At 40.1% G+C, this 17184-nt stretch overlaps 1 long non-coding RNA gene and 1 other non-coding gene across 2 annotated transcripts; one reads left to right on the top strand and one right to left on the bottom strand.

The window, feature by feature from the left end:
• Nucleotides 1-562: 562 nt before the first annotated feature.
• On the top strand, nt 563-664 carry LOC140534969 (U6 spliceosomal RNA). Its single transcript, XR_011977509.1, has one exon. It is a non-coding gene; the product is annotated as a U6 spliceosomal RNA (small nuclear RNA).
• A 14343-nt stretch (nt 665-15007) lies between these two features.
• LOC140576918 (uncharacterized) lies at nt 15008-16876 on the bottom strand. Its single transcript, XR_011981762.1, has 3 exons — nt 16802-16876; nt 15211-15306; nt 15008-15078 (listed from the first exon to the last, which is right to left on the bottom strand). It is a non-coding gene; the product is annotated as an uncharacterized lncRNA (long non-coding RNA).
• Between the last annotated feature and the right edge of the window lie 308 nt (nt 16877-17184).

Genomic DNA, 17184 nt, shown 5'->3' with positions numbered 1-17184 from the left:
ACAGCTTTAAACACGCCTGTTGAAGCACACTTTTAATAATCGATTATTATCAATTTTATAGATTCGATGTAGCAGCTCTAATGCAGACATTTCCTCCAAGTCAGCCGTTTTGTAGGTGCTATTGTCCTTCTAAAGCTGTACTGGTCTGCAGAGGAATGATTTCTTGAATTCTGAAACTAAAATTCAAATGTTTAATTATTATTATTAATTATTTTGCACAGTTTAAAATATTACTATTTATTTTTACATATAAGTTGACCATTTCTGTACAAGATATTAAGGTTGCATAGAGGCCAAACCTTAATCCACTGCATTCAACCGATACTCACTGTCATGCTGGCTAAGCTAGACATGGACGGGTGAACACTCGCAGGGACGGTGCGATGCATGATAACGTTTTAATCAAATAAACAGGGGAAAACACAAGAGTGCAGCAATAACAGAGAGGGATAAACAAGACAAACGTGACAAACTAATGCGGGCAAAACCTGAAGGCCACCTGAGGCTGGTAGGCAGCCAGGGAGCAACGCGAGGCTGGGCCAACCTAACGGAGGGGGGAAGCTTGCTACGGCAGCACATATACTAAAATTGGAACGATACAGAGAAGATTAGCATGGCCCTGCGCAAGGATGACACGCAAAATCGTGAAGCGTCCAATCTTTTTGTGGGGGCAGTGGTGGCTCAGCGGTTAGAGCGCCGGGATATCGATAACAGGGTTGTGGGTTCGATTCCCGGGCTCGGCAAGCTGCCACTGTTGGTCCCTTGAGCAAGGCCCTTTACCCTCTCTGCTCCCCGGGCGCTGGAGTTGGCTGCCCACCGCTCTGGGTGTGTGTGTGTGTACTCACTGCCCCTAACACATGTGTGCGTGTGAGTGTGTGTTCACTACCAAATGGGTTAAATGCGGAGGACACATTTGTGTACACTGTACAGTGACAAATACGTGCACCTTTAGGTACAGGAACCCAAACCGCGCTCGTCAGGCGCTGATAAACTTACGTGACTAGAGTGCAAGGAAACCGGACGCCGACTCTTACTGGCGACCAACCAGTGAACCAGACAGCGAACTCCTTCTGAATCAGCTCCGATAGAGCATACACTACCGAAACCCGTAGACTCTCCTAGAAGTCTCATGAACGTGAGGCCAACATAACGCTTGACGTCGCAAGAGTAATTCTCGGCCCAGACCTTGGCGTTTGCTCCCCTTTTGTACCCCAGCTCTCAGGTGACCCAAATCAGAACATGATAACAGGAATCGGGTGTCAACGTAAAAGTCCTTGAACATGAAGCCTGTAGACTCAACATGAAGTCTGACACTCAATTCATAATCAATGCTAAACGAGTCTGCTTTCACTAAAGCTTTCTCTTCTTTTAAGCATATCATGAGTTTTAACTCTTTAAACAGTTTAAGAACTAGAGCTCAAGCTGTACGCACCTCTCCTCAGCCATTCCGCAGAAGACTGGTGTTCTGCCGATTTGTGCTACCCATCCAAATGTGATCTGCGCAAGCGCGGACCCACAATCCACCAACAAATGCTTTCATGTGTTTTTTATATTAAATCTGTTTTTCTCACGTGCAAAATACAATCTCAGCAGACATGTAGAAAGTACTAGAGACCCAGACTTGAGTAAAAGTACAAGTGCTCTATCAAAAAAGTGACTTGAGTAGAAGCAGAAATGTCTTTAAGCTCCAGACTTAAGTAACTACATGCAATACTTATGTACTTCCACTTAAGTACTGAAAGTAAAAGTACAGTTTTGTGTTCTGTAGTTCTTACAGAAAGCAGTCAAAAGTCTGAGTATCACTGTTTTTATTATTTCAAATGCTCAGACGTAAGGACTGTCACAGTTCCTCTGGCTGTAGTAGAAGGACAGAACTGTAGAAGACGGAGTTCATGAACACGAGTCTTCAGTTAACTCTCTAAACAAACTCGCCCAAAAGAGAGAAAGCTGAACAAAACTGACTCAACCTGCCACATACAAGAGTTTCATCTGTAAAAGCAGTGAGGAGAGCAGCTTAAAACCCTGAGCTTCACTCTCTGTAAACTAGACTACAGCTAAAAGATCTCTGGCCATTCGGCCACATACGAGTATTTGAAGGTGGGGAAGGTGGTGTTTCTTCTAGTGGTTCTTCCATCTCGGAATAAACTACAGAGCTCTAGCGTTAGTGTCCTCACTGCAGCTGCAGCACATAAACATCTAACAGAGTAAAAGTATTAAACTCATCCAAAATATGTAGTGAAGTAAAAGTGGAAGTAGGAGATAAAATAATCCTCCAGTAGATACAGATACAGTATTTTAGTACTTAAGTACAGTACTGAAGTAGTTCTACTTCATTACTATATATCTCTGAATCTGAGGATTTACTTGGGTGTTAATATATATAAATATATAAAATGATTTCTTATTACCTCTATTAGCTCATATTTACACTGACATGGTGATTTACACTCTCCTGCTGGGAGCGTTCTCTCATATAATGATTTTAGTCTATCATCATTTCCTACTTACTGGTGTATTTAGGCAGCTTTACCTGTAAATATACACTATGGTAACATTGACAGGAAACGTGATCCACGCACAAACCTGGTTAGTGCGAGAAACATGAGTGATGACATCAACTAATGCAGAGGCTTCCTCCAAGTACTTCAGCCGTCTAGTAGGTACTAGTTTCCTCCTGAGGCCGTACTGACCTGCAGAGGAACGATTCCTCAAATCCTGAAACTAAAATATGTATATTTAATAATTATGTACAGTTAAAAATATTAGACAAATTTATTAAAAATACACCTCAGAGGATAAATGTACCATCTCTATAGGAAATAAATCTTGCTGTTGTTAAAACAACCCTTGAGGAGCAGATCTGTGATACTCATCACACGGGTTCCTACAACAGCTTGCACTGCTAATGACAGAAAGAACAGAAAAACCAGAGGAAGCTGAAAGTGTGGAAGGCGATGCCAAGGTGTGACTACTTTTTTCAGATCCCCTGAGGTGGTGTACTGAAGCTAAATACCACACATTCAGTCACTGTCCAAATACTTATGACCCTGATTGTATTTAAATCAGCCCAACATTCTAAGCTCTAATGTTTATCTAATGTTGGTCTTGTCCATGGTTAGGTTTGGAGTCTGACTGTTTGAGGCTGTGGACAGGCTTCTTTTATACAGATAACAAGGTCAAACAGGTGGCATTAATACAGGTAACGAGTGGAGGACAGAAGAGTTACAGGCCTGTCAGAGCCAGAAATCTTGCTTGTTTATGGGTGACCAAATACTTATTTTCCACCATAATTTACAAATAAATTCTTTCAAAATTCTACCATCTGATTTCCTGGATTTTTTCCTGGCCAGACCTGAAGGGATGAACACTCGCAGAGATGGAAATCGAAGCAAGATACTTTATTAACCGAATACAAAACAACGGAATCCGAAAAACAAAGTGCAGCAACATGGGCAAAACCATGAACAGAACCAAAACGCAACAAATCAGATGGCAAAAAAAAAACCTGGGGCTGGGAGGAGCAGGGAGCTAAACGAGAGTGAAACGAGGGGGAGAACTAAAGGGGTATAAACACAAAGCCACAAGCCTCGCTTGGGCAGAGGGGGGAGATACAAAACTAAGGACAGAGCCGAGCTCTGTGTACAAACAAAGGTAGCTGGGGAACCAGCTGCCAGACCAGAAAACAAGGCCAACCTAATCTGAACCTACTGCCTAGAACTTGGGTCACCATGAAACCTGAGCAGGAAGCGAACGTACCTGGCTTGCCTCAGAGTTGGATTGAGAATCTCTCCTAAACATGGGCCGCAAAACTAGAGCTGACCTGAACACGGCGGTAACGTGTGTGGAATCCCCGAGCGTCACAGGGATTCCAGTAGAGTCAATTCACGGCAGTGAACAAAGGGAACTACGCTCCTTTAGTACTCCCAGTCCCAGGTGAAACACATGAACAATGAATCAACACAAATGAACAGAAACAAACAGGAAGTCCTTATTATTATTATTATTACTATTATTATTTAATATCTTTTAATTATAATAATATTATTTTTGAACGTCCAGTGAACAGTTTAAACTCACCCGGCATATCGAGAGTCTCTACACCCAACTGAATGACGCGTGGAAGAATCGCCATCTAGCGATCATTATATGTCAGTAACAGCTTCCTTGTATAAAGACTCGCTTCCTGGGGCTTCTCGTGACATTTAAGGTGAGATGGTAAATATTTGTTGTCATTCCTTGTGTAACATTTCCTATATTTAATTTAACATAAAATACGTCTCATATGAGGGGTTAGGTTGGGTGGTGTGAGGAGTTTAATTGAACCCTACGCCACTGTTTCCTTAAACTAGAAGCTGAGTGAATATTTACTGCTGGAAGGTCTAATTTACACTGAAGAGTGATATCATTTCCCTTTATGCTTTAAAAATTAAATTCTTTAGAAATATTTATTCAGTCTTTATTACACACTGTGCTGTAATGGCTCCCGCGAGCTTAAGACTCTCCACAGAGGGCGCCATTAGCGCACAACTAGCTCTGTTTGAGTCGATTCTGCGCATGCGTGGACCAATCATTTTTACAGTTTTCATGTGTTTTTCATGATAATTTTTCTCGTTGCTTCATGCAATCTCAGCTTACTGTTAATATTTGCTAGAGTGTAAAAGTGTAAACTGTGATTAAAAAAATAAAAGTAATAAAAAACGATTTCTTATCACCTCTGTTACCTCATTATTATTACTGTCATATAGTCACTAACACTATATCTCTCATATACTTCTGCTGGAAGCATTCTCTGATAAGATGCTTTTAGCCTGTAGAAATATCCCACCTACTGGTTTATTTAGGCACATTTACCTTTATAAATAAACACAAGGCTGCACAACTCGACCGGACCGCCATCGTCTGCATACTGATTATCATACAGGCGTCTCTGCCATCAATGAAGATAGAGTACAAACTACATCCTCTCCTTATTAGAAGGACTTGAGCAGCTTTGGTGTAGAGATGGTCATTGAGAAGCTTTTCAGAGTATTAACACAGTTCAGTGCTGTTGAAGCATTTGACTCCTGACTCCATGCTGCCACCTAGCGTCTAGTTTCATTTCCTACAATGACTGTTTCTGTCCTTTAATACAAGTTAATGGCAATTTGATATTTTCTAAATTAAATTAATATACCACTGAAATAATTCTCATTAATAAAATAATAAAATTAACTTTATTTTACCTAAAAATGTCTCTCTCTTCTTTCTTTTTTACACACTTTCACACACTCTGGAAAGTGGGCGTCAGAGTGACTGCATTCAACCCATATTCACTACATAATCAATGCTAAACGAGTCTGTGTCTGTTGGGATTGTTGGGCCCTCATCTGTTTAGAAGCATACTATCTTAATTGCTGCTGCCCTGACATTGCATTTAAACCACTCCCATTTGTTCAGATGTGAAATTTCCAGTAGTGAAATATCTTCAATTAAGCAAAAGGTTACTATTAAATTTCCAAATTGAATTCAAAGGTGATTTACATTTATTCCCAAGAGAGGAACAAGGTAACTGAACAGTGATCAGTTAAAGGAGATGCTGAAATTTCACAGCTTAAAATACTATCTGTCACATTGTGAGGGATTAACCAGTAGTGTAGCCTTGAACACTGACCGTTATTGGAAGCATTAAACCAGGAGTACTGTCTGGCATTGGGGTTTCTTAGTCTCCAATACTAATCTGACAGACTGTTGGAGGACAAGTTATTGAAAATATAATCAAAAAGATGATTCTGCCCTCTAGAGGGAGGACGGTCAACTGAGCCGTCTGGAACTACATTAAAGTCTTCTCCTATAACAACCTGATCTGTCGAGTATTTTACCTTCCATTACTTTATTACTTATCTTCCTACAAAGGTCTGCTTCAAATATTTGGTTAATCGCTGTACTGTTATTCCCATATACACAAACTAAAATGAATTTTGCTCCATCAGTATTCACAACTACCATTGACCAATGACATCTGTGTCACATACATGGTCCAATAAATCTACACTATGGTAGCATGCTTTGACAAGTAAGTGAAACTCACCAGAACATGTGATCCATGTACGAACAGTCCTAGTTAGCACAAGAAATATGCGTGGTAACGTCAACAACTAAACGACTATTAAATACTAATGTACTAATTGGGTCATTGATTTTTGTAGACTAAGTCGATTAATTGTCGCACCCCTACAGCAGATATTCTGTCTGGTTTGTTCTGTAAAGTAATGACATAAAAACAGTAATATTAGTAATATTAGAATCTGAACAGTTGGTAATTATATGGAATATTATATGGAAATTATATAAACATCAGGGAAAATATGTAAAATTGGTATATTTGGAATTGTACAATAATATATGTTGTTTATATCCTGTAATATAACCTTATTTGTTTTACTACAGACTCACTATAAGAGCTTATATGTAAATATGTTTATTTGGAACAGATCGTGCATAATAGTGTAAAATAGTGTATATGTTTATATATTCTGTATTTGAATGTGAATATTGTATACTTCATAATAAAAGTCACTATAAAAGATTTTAGTTGAGTTAGGGAAGCACTCATTTGTCAGCCTGATAATGTCTCTGTTTGTCTGTCTCTCAGTAAAGGCTGAAGAGGCCATGGATCAGCACAGAGGTCTCTCCACCAGCGGAGCTCGTCTCAGGCTGAGTCAGAAATAGTGGGTGGACTAACGGAAGTCTAAATCAAGTGTTATTCAGAACCTGATTTCTGAACATCTTCAGTTGAGTCATATATGAATGTTGCTGATCTGTTTCTTAAACTGGTTGTTTTTGGTACTAAATCTACATCTACAGAGGAGCTTTACTACCTCTGATCTGAAGGAGAAGTGTATTCAATGAGGGAGGAGCATAGTAATGAGGCCGCCCTGACCTGCAGACAAACGATTTCTCAAACCCTGAAACTAAAATATGAATATTTAATAATTATGTACATTTTAAAATATTTATCTAAATTTCATAAAAACACACCTCAGAAGATAAATGTATCATTTCTGTAGGAGATGTTCCCAAATAAATCTTGCTGTTGGTAAAACAACCATTGAGGAGCAGATTGTGGTACTCATCATCCATAAGGAGCTGAAGGTCTGGACAGCGATGCCAAGGTTCCTATTTTCCTGTTATTTAAACAATTATTTTTTAAACCAGATATGAACCAATTATGGTTACCTGGTGGATTTGATTGCATTCTGCGACAACAGCTTTAGTGAGGTCAATATATTGGTTGATCACCCCACCTAATCATCCCCAACTCTCCAACCTATCTCTAAAGTTTTGGATGAAGCACCATCCATCATTTCAGAAAACACAGTTCCACTGCTCCACAGCTCAATCTAACCTACAGGGGCTAGACAAGCTGTGTGTGTGTGTGTGCATTTGCACATCTGTGTCAGCAATGGGTGCAACATAAAGTAGCTGAAAGCATTGTTTAGAAAGGTTGTCCACAAATATTTGGACTTATAGTGTAAGTTAAGTGAAACGCTTGGTAGGTTTGAAAGTAGGTTACTCTCAGACAACCCTGAAAAAAGTGCAGTGGTTGAATGTTCTACACCTCAGGCATCAACTCTCTACTGGTGTCCAGTTCAATGTGGAGGGTGAAGCTTGTCCCGGTGGCCTCAGTGATACAAACCAGAACGTCCACACTCTGTTGGGCAGCGGATCTTCTCCCATAGACACTGACCAGCCCAGGACCAGAGGACCGGAGAGTGATCCATACTGAGGCCATGGAACAGCAGGGAGGTCTCTCCACCAATGAAGCTCGTCTCTGGGACTAAATCAGGAGCAGTGGGTGTTCTGAAGGCAGTTTGAATCAAGAAGCACAGCAAGAAGATTCAGAACCTGATTTCTGAACATCTTCAGTTGAGTCATGTACAGGTGCTGGTCATAAAATTAGAATATTTTGAAAAAGTTTATTTCAATTCCATTCAAAAAGGTAAACTTGTATATTATATTCATTCATTACACACAGACTGATATATTTCAAGTGTTTATTTCTTTTAATTTTAATGGTTATAACTGACAACTAATGAAACCCCAAATTCAATATTTATAAAATTTGTGTAAAATACAATTAATAAAAACATTAAAAACTTGATTTGATTTTAAACTACATATATTCTTAATTTATTATGTGTTGGTAACTTTTAATTATTTAGTAAATATTAATGAACCCCAGTCCCACTTTTTACAGTGCACTGCTTCTCAGTAAGTCCGCTTCATGTCCACATCAGAAACAACTGAGTTTCCATTTAGTCTAGAAGGACAAGGCTTTACTCTATGAGGCCAAAACTCTGTCATAAGCCTAGACTGATGATTCCCAACTCCACTCATTGAAGCAACCCTCCCTGCTTACTTTCCAGCTCTCTTTGCTTAAGCACAGCTGATCCAACTCATCAATGGTTTGAGGAGCAGCTGATCAGTCTGATCAGTTCTGCTAATGGAGAGAGAATGGATTTCTGATCACTGAACTGATGAGCTCAGTTAACTCATTACTGCCAGTGTACAACCTATAGAACAAAGCCCTGATTTAATGAACAGGGACATGTCCAGGACTTCTCAGTAATGCTCCTCTATAGTTTCTATAATTAATAAAAAGAAATCATTATTCACAGGACCCACAGCATACCTGCATCACAAGTATATGTTCAAATCTATACATGCACCACAGTTTAGCCTCACAAAAACAGGTACAGGCTCACATCAGACATCCTGATGAAATTTGAGATCTGGATCTTCTGAGTGTGGCAGACCAAGCTAAGCTGCAGTTGTTCTACAGGATATTATCAGAGTTATTCACTGACATATTTCTCAGGGCAGTCCAAAATGCAGATGAGAGCCGGCTTGTCCTCATTCATGGCTGCTGCTTAGTTCACCTTCAGCATTCTTTAGGACCAGACCATTAAGTAGTCTGATAAAAGAGCGGAAAAGGTCTTCTGATGACTCTCTTTAACCGTGTCCTAATCTGAGGAAACAAGGACAGACATTAAATAACACTTGAATAGGATATATACAGTAAATCTGACATGACTTGTGTGACTGGTTAGCTGTCTCTCAGTGACCAGAGCTGACCATCTCTCGAGGACCTCCTTCTGGGTTTCTTTGTATGTTGTACAAATTCCACATGAGATGCAGTGCAGAGTGCAGATCATTTAATTCCTACAGTATTTTCAAGCCTGTCAAGCAGAATTGGATGATCTACGGTGTCAAAGGCAGCACTAAGGTCAAGCAGCACAAGAATAGTAGTGCAGCCTCTATCAAATGAAACGAGGAGGTCATTTGTGGCTCTTAGTAACGCTGTTTCAGTGCTGTGGTTGGGTCTAAATCCAGACTGAAAGACCTTGTAAATGCTACTGTTGTGCACAGCAGCAGAAACACTGCTTTTTCTAGGACCTTGGCTATGAAGGGGAGATGTGAGATTGGTGTATAATTACCAAGCTCATTGGGGTCGAGGTTAGGTTTTTTGAGAACAGGCTTTATAATTGCTGAATTAAAGGATTTAGGTATGTAGCCAATGTTGAGGGAAGAGTTAACTATGGCCAGTACTGATTGTATAACCCTAGGCAGAACCTGTTTAAACAACTGTGTTGGAACAGGATCTAGTACACAGGATGACTTTAATAGGCTATTCAGAGTATTCAGAGTGTGCATTAAAGCTGGTGCACCATTCATCAACATTCACTGCAGTGGTCAGGGACTGACTATGAATTTTTAGTCCAATGTTCTCAATTTTATCCTGCTAATGTCAGCAGGAATGGCTGAGTTAGTTTGTCTGTGACTGCTGGTGAGTTTATTCACAGTATTAAAAAGGAATCTGGGGATATTTTTGTTATTGTATATTAGAGATGTGATTTATGACGATTTGGCTTTAATTAAAGCTTTTTTGTATTCCGCATGACTATGATGCCATTCAAGCCATAGAGAGTATGCGTATGGTCATTACACCAAGGCGCTAGCTTTCTCTCCCTAATTTGTTTGATCTTAATTGACGCAACATTGTCAAGATTAAAGCGGAGCACAGACAGCAGATCATCTGTTTCATGCTCAAGATCTATATGATAAGATGGGCTGGAGATGGTTAAATCTGGAAGGTTATTTATAAATACACTAGCTGTAGACATTGTTATGGTACGTTTGCTCATAAAGCGAGGCGTCAGGTGGATATCCTGGTTTAAGACTACAAACATGATTAGGTAATGGTCAGAAATGGAGTCAGGCTGAGAAATGCTTACTAAATGTTCTGTTTCAATACGCAGGGTCAGAACTAGGTCTAGTGTATGGTTGGACCTATATCTATGAGTTGGACCTATAACATTTTGAATAAATCCCAAAGCATCTAAGATTGATTTAAACCCAGTTCTAAGGGGGTCCTGAGTCTTTTCAAAGTGAATATTGAAATCTCCAACAATCAAAGCCTTATCAGTAGAGACAGCTACTTCTGAAAAGAAGTCAGCAATTTCACTAAGAAAATCTGTATAAGGTCCAGGAGGACGACAGACTGTAATAAGCAGAAAAGAGAGCTGCTTTCTAGAAGCCGGAGAAAAGCCTGCCACTTTAAGACTAAGCACTTCAAACGATTTAGCTTCATAACCTGAGTTTAGGATTATGCCTAGAACTGAATCATAGATTGTGGCTACGCCGCCGCCACGACCAGACCTGAGTGGATAACTGCAGTAGTTAAAGCCTGGGGTAGTCGATTCATTCACAGCAATAATTCATTAGGTTTAACCCACGTTTCACAGAGACACAGTGAACTGAGGGGGTTTACAATAAGAATTTCATTGACAATGACGGCTTTACGTGCCAGAGACCGTATGTTTAACAGCCCAAACTTAATGCAGGAGTTGCTAGTACTCGGACATCACGAAGCGCTAACGTTGATTCTGATCGGGTCATTAAAACTGATTTTTGAACGTCTACGATTGCGGATTATATAAGGGACAGACACAGTCTCAATACTGCAGGGTTTATCTGATAAGCTATATGAGAGTGATACTGGTAAATTACTATTTCCCACACCATCCAAGACATGGCAGAGTGAAACACTTACCTGAGTGGTATGACTGGGTAGAGCCGCAGTGGAGCAGTGGAGAGTCGGCAGAATGTCTCACTCTTGACCATACGTGGGCATGGGGCCGGAGATGATGATCCTGGTGTCTGTCTTCTTCCGGACAGTGTCCAGAAGTGTGCCGTAGTGCTCCTTCAGCTGCCTCGGGAGGAGACGCCGTTCGTTCCATTGTGGAGAACCACGGTGCCGACGGCAACAGGCTTCTGCAGCACCAAGGAAAGGCGCCAGGCAACACCTACCCGCTCGTCTTCTGTTTGTGGAGCTCGGCCTGCTTCTCCAACAGCCACTGGATCTGCTGGTCCAGCAGTGCAAGCTCCTTGCTGAGCGTCTGAAGAGCACGTTCCTCTGCGGTCACCATGTTCCTTGAGGTAAACAAACACATAGAAACACAATCGATGGATGGTGAGATGAAGGAACGTGAAGTAAGAGGTCACAGTTGGCACGAAGATTACAACACCAACTAGCTAAGAGAAATAAGCAAAAGCAAAGATGAAGGAATATTAACTAAGGACTAGGAGAAACAAGTATTATTTTCAAGTAATAAGAGAGCAAACAAACAAACAGCAGATGAGCGAGCGTACGACCTGTCCACCGGAACCAGAAACACTTGCAGAGTTCATAGCTTTATGATGGGAGAGTCATATGTCTGCTGTAACTGGTGGGTCATCATTTTCTATCTGTGGGGCTCTGGTAGGAATCTGCACCCAACATGTTGCACAGCTGGACTGTAATACCTTTATGTGTGTATTGGGGAATGTGGGGATGGGTCATTTATGCTTGATTTAAATATTAGAAATGTAAGAATAAATCACAGGTAATAACTTTTTAAAATTCGACTCTGTGGTTTTACACAGAAAATTAAATTCACTTAATGAAGAGATCAGTCTTTAAATGAATCAAATGCATCAATAAAGTCAAAGTTCAAATCTGTTCAAATATCATTTATACCGTCTTATAGGGTTGATAATCTTTGTGCACATATTTCCTAGCAGTTCTTAATTTTTAAATGCATTATTGACAGTATTTGATGTATTTGGCAGAGATAGATCAGCATAACTAAAGTCTTTGTTAAATTGCAGAAGATTCTGCTTTTGTCAATAAAGATTACTTTATTTTACAGTTTTGTTAAAAAGCCTCAACCGCTAAAAGCTGTTAAAACAGATTTTTAATGTATTCAATGTATTCAGATTTTGTCAATATGTGCATCTATTTATAACTCTTGCAGTTTATCAGTTTGACCACAAGGTGACATCCAAGCTCCATCCATGAGGTCAATTCCAAAGGGATTCCTTCTCACTGTATAGAAGTGCACTCTTCTATTCGAGTGAACAGCTTCTGTGCCCTTAACAGTGAGTGATTGGAGGCTGAATATTAAAGACACTGTATTAGACTCTCGAGTGCAGAAGCCGTTGTGTGTTTTTGCTTTATAAAAGTGAACTCCATAGAGAGGGAGAGTGTCCTTTCCCTCACATTACTTCATGAACTAAACTAAAGTCCATCAGAACACTAAACTACTGCCGATTTTCACAAAGACGACTTTTCCAAGAAATGAGAGAAAGTCGTTCCGGTCATATTGTCTAGTGATGGCTTTACACGTGCCGAGGCAGATTAAGTAGACAGTCCTAGATTTGAATATTTTAATGTGAAATATTACAACACAAACACTGACAGTCTCATCTCACTGGTTTGTTCATCTCCTCCTGGCTGGTAGGTGGTTATACAGTGTGTGGCTGGGGTGAAAGGTGTCCCTAATGACGCTGCAATCTCCTTCCACACTCAGTGCTGCTGCGGAACATCTCTCATGGAAGGGGACCTTGTACCAGATGTGATGTCCTGAGCATTTTGCAGAGCCTCAGTCTGTCACAGAGGAGCTGCCGTACTCCACTGTCACAGAGAGCCTGGAGGACACAGAACTACACAACCGCACATACTGGGGTCTTTTTTATTAGGATGTCCCAAGACCCAATTACAAATGCAGGTGTTGATATCCAGGTCTGGTGGGGATGACCGTTTTGGAGGCGTAGCACTAGTTGATGAACAGCATACGGATATAGGTGTTTCTATTGTTTATTCAGTTGAGGGCTCCCTTATATAGCGCACATGCACACTACGAATATTTTGGACTTAACCCTCCTGTTATGTTACGGGTCAAAAATTTACCCATTTTAAAAGTTTGAAGATCTAGGAAAAATAGTTTAAAGTATCTGTCTGCAGAAAACATAAAAGATTTCTCTGAAGATCTGGGCAGCATGTGATGCACTGAACATGCAGGTTTACACTGAAAAGCCGGTTGGAGGAGCCCCAGAGAAGAATCAGGGCACAAGGGTCGTGCTCGACACGGCACAGGGTCTTAGGGAGCACAACATAACCTGTGACAATTTGTCACAAACTACAATTTGGGTCAAGAGCTTCTAAAGAGAAAGTGGTCTGAACTGTCCGAAAGAACAGAGCTGAACTTCCTGCTGAGCTGCTGGTAATCAAGAACAGTTTGAACTTTTTTTTTTTTTTTTTTTTTTTTAAATTTGTAAATTATCCTAATTGAACCATTACCTGTAAGAGGTAAGGAACACCATTGCACTTAATATGGATAGAATAATTAGTAATTGAGTTAGTAATTAAACATTCACACTGCTTGTTAGGATTTTTTTTGGCTTCACACATCTTTTGGACAATTAAACATGCACTGGGTCAAATTGACCCTGGAACACCATTGCTGTCCCTGACCAATGAACATAACAGGAGGGTTAAGAGAGTACAAAGGCTTTTTGCTGCAGCTGTACCCAAGTGAGGTACTATAGAGACACCTTTTAGCACAAGTACTATTAAGTTCCCCAAGAGGCTAAAATGCACCTTTAAACTATGGTACAGCTGTATCCTCTCTCCAAAAGGTACGAGCATGTGCTTTTAGAGGCACCACCCTAGTGACAAGCCATTCTGGACCCTATAGTGAGTAAAGAGTACCAGAAATATCCACCCGTGTTAAAAATGTCCGATACTGTTTATTTATAGAAATTAACTAGTAAATATACTAAACTTTAGCATTAAATGAAAGAGCAAAAGAAATAGAAACACAATTAACAATGTTAATGAAGATATAATTAAAAGAAATTACAATATGACATTAACAAACAAGACAAGGAAAATAAGTAAAAAGGTTTTATTAAACCAGCTAAAAAAAAACATTTCATCCTGACAAGGCAAAATGTAGGTTCCACTTATATAAGAGAATATCAGACTTATTAAAAAGAAAAACACCAGAAACCAGAATATAACCAGAACATTTTACCACACAGAACCCACACAGCACCTATGTTTACTAAGTAGGTGACTTTCCAAAACAATGGAACCACTTCAGTATGCAGACGGCCCATTACACCAACATCAAGAGAATACTTACAGAATTTAGTGTAATATTAGACAAACACTGAAGAACCTTCCCTTGAACCTGTACACCTCTGAGAGCAGCACTGAATTTAAGAGTCTTCTGTAGGTCTGCTGGTGGAGATGAAAATAGTGTGCTTACACTTTTACTGAGCATCTCTTGAAGATCACCTAGGAGTCCTTTAGAAGAAAACTCCAAGCACTGTTGCAGCTGAAGCGGTGACAAATGTTCCCCATCACAGGATGGATGGCATCAACCTCATCATACACTGCAAGACAAAAGCAGCAAATACACAACTTCATTATGATGAAGTGTAATGATGAAGGCAGTAGTGAAAAGTAAAAAAACGACTTTAAAAGACACAACTATTCATATGAAGTTGGTTCATCACATCACATTTGATGGCTCTGCTGTTTTTCCCCATTACTTTATTCCACTTACCCCTGAGAATCTTCCAAAAGTCTTCAAAGGCCTTCTTCATGTGGTCCTTCACAATCAACAAATCAGGTTGTGTCTCCCTGTACTTCTCATGCGATACCTCAATGTGGGCCTCAGACGTAGCATCCTCTCCAACAATGCATGATCCCTTCATCAAAGATACCATAAGTTATCAGTCCCAACAAAAAAAAAAAGAGAATTACTCAAATCTCTCCACCAATATTACACCAACTACTCTTTTGTGATCAACCATAATAAAATCGTTCTTAAACAAACTTACATAACTGTTCTCCTCAACATCCCTCAGGAAAGAGCTCTTCACCATTGCTTCACCACAGCTTTGGTAACTTGGACATACTCTGCATTGGTGGGATACCTGCACACCAAGAGCCACAATCAAATGTGTCCAGAAATTCTGTTCATCTAACAAAATCAGATGTATCCTATGTAAACATTTAGCCACTCCTGGGGGGCATTTTACAAAGCAGGATTTCTCAGATTAGCGAGATAATTTAAGCCCAAAGTCAAGCCTATCCAGTAGACAAAGAGCTGAGGCACATTTTTATAAGAAAATCCTCATCTATGTGCTTCAGCTCCCTGGCTGAGAAATCCTGCTTTGTTTTCTAAGTAAAAATAATGAAATATCCTCCACAGAGAAAATTCTGTATGATTTCATGCAAATGACTTTCTATTCACTGTTGATTTCTTTCTTTATGTAGGCCCTGCTACTAGCCGGGCCACACAACACATTCCTTTTATTACTTGGGATAAACTAAAAAAAAAGTTAAATTAAGCTACCAAACCATCTAATGGTTATAAAAGATTAACCAATCCCACCAGTTCCCACTCAGGTTTGGTATGTAATTACCAGAGGTGAATTAAGATGATAACTTTGCACAAAATATTCTTTTATTAGAACACTCAGTATGTAAAATTATTGCACATAAAAATGAGTAAAAATAAGACAGTGTCGTATTACAACCTCAAGTACCAATTATCCATTTAACTGGATATATAGGGAGTCAGGAGCACAACCATGAAACAAACACAATGAGATACAAGAACTTAAAGATACAACAAAAATAAAATAAATTAATTCAATAAATAAGTGAACACTACAAACTTCACTACAAAACCAGCAAATTATAAATACATGTGAATTATACATTCCACAATGACCCAAAGCATGTTACTCACTTTGATGTACGATGTTACAGTAAAGAAAAAAGAGTTACTACTTTATTTACTAATTGGTTGTACATTGAAACAACTAATCTAAAGATAACACTGGTCTAAAATATTGGCACTCAATAAAACAATGAGATTAAGACTCTTATTTATAAAAGCATGTAAAGGGGAAGGAAAGAACAGTGATTCATTTAAACTAGCAGGGGATTCGACTCCTGTAAGAGGAAACACTCTACATTAATGCTCTGCAGCTTCCACCAAAACCCCCAGTCAATTACATCCATTTACAGACCTGTAACCAAAGCTTTAGTGCATCTGCCTTAGAGCTCTGCTCTCTGCTCACTAACCCAGACTCAGTCCCAAACCCCAGGCACTGCTACACGCTGCAGTCAGTAAGAGTTTGCTGTAAAGACAAGTGCATTAGCGAGCAGACTCTACATTTGCTACATGCTGACTTGGACACAAACAGTAGGGACCTGTATCTCGGCCTCACTGTTGCAGACCGGGTTCAATGCCACAGACACCATCCATTTAAAATGAAGCTCTCAAAGCCTCACTAAAACTGCAGTCCAAGCTGCTGCACACTAGAACCAACAGACACCTGCTTTCACACGAGCTGAACAGCAGCAGATACTGTGACTCCGTTCCAGCATCAACTACTAAAACCAGCAAACAGCAAATACCTGCATCTGGCTTCAGTGCTGCATACCGGACTCCCTGACCTGTACAGCAGTTCACTCCTCCACATCCTCCAAACCGTCCGAATGAAGAATTCCAAGCTGTGCTGAACTTTAACCAGAGCTCTCCTCCTGCTACCTGCACATGTTTCTGGCAATGAAGCAAACGATAATTGGAGCAGATGTCGGAGCTTTTAAAGCAGCGCCTACATGCGCAAAGTGTCTTAACGGAGCCAAACCAGCTCCTCACGCTGCCTGCACGCGCCCCTAACAATGACCCAAACGAGAATTGGGCAAATATCACGAGACTTCGTAGGCGGAGCTCCTACGAGCCCACAACGAGCCGAGCGTCTTAAAGGCGCCACCCCTACCAGGTAAGCCTTAGAAAG

The sequence above is a fragment of the Salminus brasiliensis genome, chromosome 14, assembly GCF_030463535.1.
Source record: "Salminus brasiliensis chromosome 14, fSalBra1.hap2, whole genome shotgun sequence".
NCBI classification, from domain to species: domain Eukaryota; kingdom Metazoa; phylum Chordata; class Actinopteri; order Characiformes; family Bryconidae; genus Salminus; species Salminus brasiliensis.
Note: the sequence above shows the minus strand (reverse complement) of the source record. Positions and strands in the feature narration are given on the sequence as shown.